At 48.2% G+C, this 4,342-nt stretch overlaps 1 long non-coding RNA gene across 1 annotated transcript; it reads right to left on the reverse strand.

Annotated features, from left to right (window-relative positions):
- Positions 1-601: 601 nt before the first annotated feature.
- Positions 602-2,613, reverse strand: LOC144368503 (uncharacterized). The gene is made up of 2 exons (XR_013428264.1): positions 2,313-2,613; positions 602-855 (listed from the first exon to the last, which is right to left on the reverse strand). It is a non-coding gene; the product is annotated as an uncharacterized LOC144368503 (long non-coding RNA).
- Between the last annotated feature and the right edge of the window lie 1,729 nt (positions 2,614-4,342).

The following is a 4,342-nucleotide window of genomic DNA, read 5'->3' on the forward strand; positions in this document are numbered from 1 at the left end:
CAGGGAGGGAGGGAAGGAGGAAGCAAGAGAGGAGGACAGGAGGGGAGAGGGAGGTAGGATTCTCCAGGGTCGCCTGGTGATCACAGAGGGCCTTACAAGCAGGAGGAGGCAAAGGGTAATAGAGGAATCGTGACCGCGTGACCATGGACCTGTCTTTCCTGACATTGCCGTCATGACGTTTCATTCACACCTGCTGGTTGTGCCTGTGTTCCCTTCACCACAGTGTGAGTCCCAGGAGGGCGGTGTGGACATACCCCTGGCTTGGTGGCCACAGGCCAGCTCCAGGCTCCTCAGGAAGGAGGGGACCCATACCCAGATCTCATTCCCCTCTGTGGGTCCCAAGAGCTGGAGCCCAGCCCTCAAACCCTGCTCAGACTTCCCCCACCCCCACCCCGCAGCCTGGGCTCCCGCTGTCCCACCCGAGAGTTCCCAAGTCTCTGCCTGAGGCTATGCAGGACCCAGTCCCAGCCAGTGCCCACGCGCCCCCTGCAGTCCACCCACTTGGGGTTTCACAGGCCCTGCCCCCTCACCAGGCCCATCCTCTATTCCCCTTTCCCCTTCCTCCGACAGTATTTTCAAATGAATCCAGGACAACACATCATTGCACATCTACGTACTCATGTGTATCTCTGAACAATTAGGAGCCTCTTTTCATAACCATAACGCCATTATTAAATCTAACAAAATTAACAATGATTCCTTAATATCGCCTAATACCTGGTCCATAAATGGATTCCCCTGGTTGTCTTAGAAATATCTTTTCAGTGTTCTTTTCTTTTCCTTCTTTCTTCTCTCACCAAGGACAAGCTCTATCCAGGAGTGGGTGCAGGCCTGTAATCCCAGCAACTAGGGAGGCTGAGACAGGAGGATGCCAAGTTCAAGGTCAGTCTCAGCAACTTACTGAGACCCTCAACCATCTTGTCTCAAAATCAAAAATAAGTAAATAAAGAGGACTGGGAATGTTACTCAGTGGTAAAGTGCCCCTGGGTTCGATTTCAATTGCCAGTACCTAAAAAAAGTTCATTCACTACGTGAATTGTTGAGAGTCTTAAGGGTGTAATCAGAAGTTCGCCCTGTCCCCTGACCCCTCATCTCCCCATCTGAATGCCAGGGAGTTGTTGGAGACACTGGGTGAACTGTCCAGTGGAACTTCCTATATTCTGGACCTGCAGGTTGTCTTTCTTGGGTGCCAGCATGTCCCTTATGAGGGGTGCTGGCTATACCTCTATTTAGTGAGGTTTCACTTTAGGCAAGAGACTTTATCAGGCGATGCGGACACCGCGCGCTGTGCTTCCTCCGGGACACGTTGGGTCTGGCGGCCCACTTTTGGTGATTCTAAGACTGACGAGGGGCTTCTGGGGCTGACAACCTGTGCTCTACGATGAAGACTTCCCCTCAACCTTGTGTCCAATAGTTGGATCCATTGAAGATAATTGCCATTTTATTATGGGTTGTCAAATGATGATCTTCCAGTTTTGGGGGGGGGGAAGAGGATTGAGCCCAGGAGCGTTGTGCCCCTGAGCTACATGCCCAGCCCTTTTTATTTTCAATTTTAAGACAAAGTCTCACTGAGTTGCCCAGGCTGCCCTTGAACTTGATGTCACCCTGGCTCTTGACAGCCTCCTTCGGAGCCACTGGGGTCACAGGTGTGCTTCACGGTGCCCGTGTGATCTTCCAGTTTCCACAATTCCTTTTTCGTATTTTTTGCTGATTAACTGGAATTCTGTAAGTCACCACTCTCACCTGGTGTGAGTAACCCGTGGCTCCAGAGGCTGAGGCAGGAGGACTGCAAGTTCCAAGCCAGCCTCAGGAATTTAGCGAGGACCTGAGCAACTCAGTGAGACCCTGTCTCTAAATAAAATACCAAAAAGGCTGGGGACGTGGCTCAGTGGTCCAGCCCCCCTGGGTTCAATTCCCAGGACCAAAACAAACAGGGGAAAAAACCCTCCCCCACCAACCCAAAAAAGAAAGAACGACCAGCGAACTGTGGCACTGTCCCCTATCAGCGAGGACAATCCGATATCCTGAAATAGAGTTCACACGGAGAGAAGGGACAAGCGTTCTGTCCTTTCTTTTTGTTCCCAGCGGGGGCTGCAGCCGGGTGTCCCTGGGGCTCTCTCCCTCTGGTAGCTCCCTGCTCTGAACTGATACTTTTTAAACCTTCAGGGTTCCCGGTGCCTCCTCAGTCTCTTTGACATTCAGATGGCCCTGTTCCCGGGGGAGGAACCTGTGTCCCTTTCCTTCTTCCCATTCCTGGGTATCGACTTTCTGGCACAAGACGTCCCAGGCTCGGCCCTGGGACCGGAACCCACCTTCTTCCAGGAGCTGGGCCCCACGAGGTGGCCTCTGCTTGTTCCTTCTTTTTGACTGTTCATTGTTTCCAGGCTGCTTTCCCCCAGTGCTGGGGCCCCACATGGTAGGCAAGGACTGTTTTTTTTTGGACAGAGTCTCATTGTGTTGCCCAGCTTGTCCAGGACTCCTGGGCTCCGAGGATCCTCCGGCCTCAGCCTCTCAAGCAGCTGGGACTAGGGAGCAGCCACCAGGCTTGGCAAGCTTCAAGGATCCATGCTCCCTCTCTTCTTCCTGTTCCCCCTCCTTCTCCTTTCCTTCCTTCCTTCCTTCCTTCCTTCCTTCCTTCCTTCCTTCCTTTCTCTCTCTCTCTCTCTCTCTCTCTCTCTCTCTTTCTTTCTTTCTTTCTTTTTTTTTTTTTGCTAGGGATTGAACACCAGGCTACATCCCCAGGTTTTCTCTCTCTCTCTCTCTCTCTTTCTCTCTCTCTCTCTTTTTACTTTGGAGACAAGGTCTTATTAAATTGCTGAGACAGGCCTGGAACTTGCGAAGAAGGTCCTGTTTTAGGCTCCTGAATAACTGGGATTACATGCCTGTGCTGTGGTTCCCAGCTACAAATCACATGTCTGACAGAGGACTGATGTCCAAATAAGAGAAAGCTTTTTTGGCTGGGGCTATGGCTCGGTGATGGAGCGCTGGCCTAGCATATGTGAGGCACTGGGTTCCATCCTCAGCACCACATAAAAATAAATAAAATAAAGTTCCATGGACAACTCAAAAAAAAAAAAAAAAGTAAAAGTTTTTTTTTTTCCAAGTTTTTTTAGTTGTAGTTGGACACACTATCTTTATTTAAAGATATCTATCTTTAAAGAAAGAAAGAAAGAGCGCTTCTTATAATTCAATGACTAAAAAAAGTAAATACCCAATTAAAAACAAAGAATTTGAATTGACATTTCTCCAAAGAAGATACACAAATGGCCAGCAAATACATAAAGAGATGTACAACATCATTAGCATCAGGAAAATGGAAATCAAAACCATGATAAAATTAACATCATAATCATTAGTATTGGTATGAGGATGGGCTGGGGATATAGCTCAGTCCTAGAATGCTTTCCTTGGGTGCATAAGGCCCTGGGTTCAATTTAATTCCCAGCACCAAAAAAAAAAAAAAGTATGGCTATGATGAAAAAAAATAGCAAGAAGTATTGGTGAGAAGGAGAGCTATTGGAGCCTGAAGACACTGCCATTGGGATGTTGAAACTATGTAGCTGCTGCAGGAATCTGGCAGTTTTCTTACAAAACTAAGAATTTGACCAAGCACTAATTGCATTCCTAGATATATGCCTAAGAATATTGAAAATAATGTTTCTATACACACACACACAAAAAAAAAAAACCCACACCTTTTTTTTTTAATATTTATTTTTTAGTTTTCGGGGGACACAACATCTTTGTTGGTATGTGGTGCTGAGGATGGAACCCCGGCCGCACACGTGCCAGGCGAGCGCGCTACCGCTTGAGCCACGTCCCCAGCTCCCCCCCTTTTTTTGAGACAGGACCTCGCTAAATAGCTGAGGTTGGCCTTGAATTTGAGGTCCTCCGGAGTCCCTGGGATTACAGGAGTCTGCCATCTTGCCTGGCTATTTAAATACTTTTAAGAGGATGCGGAGGGCAGTAGTATTCAAATAGCCAAAACATGTAAAGAGCCCAAATGTCCACCATCAGGTGGATGCATGAACAAAAATAAGGTCCAGCCACACACTAGAATGTTATTCGGCCTTACAAAGGAATGAGGTGGCAGGACATGGTGACCCACGCCTGTAATTCCAGCTATTTGGGAGCCAGCCTGGACAACTCAACAAAATAAAGAAGTGCTGGGGACGTAGTAGCTCAGGGGTAGCACCACTGTGTGTCAACCACCAGAAGCAAAAAGAAAGAAAGGAACCCTGATACACGCTACCCTTGGATGGACCTTGAAACATTATGCTCAGTGAAAGGAACCAGATACAAAAGGCTTTATTCCATTTATCCGGAATGCCCGGAATAGGCA

The sequence above is a fragment of the Ictidomys tridecemlineatus genome, chromosome 11 (assembly GCF_052094955.1).
Source record: "Ictidomys tridecemlineatus isolate mIctTri1 chromosome 11, mIctTri1.hap1, whole genome shotgun sequence".
Taxonomy (NCBI): domain Eukaryota; kingdom Metazoa; phylum Chordata; class Mammalia; order Rodentia; family Sciuridae; genus Ictidomys; species Ictidomys tridecemlineatus.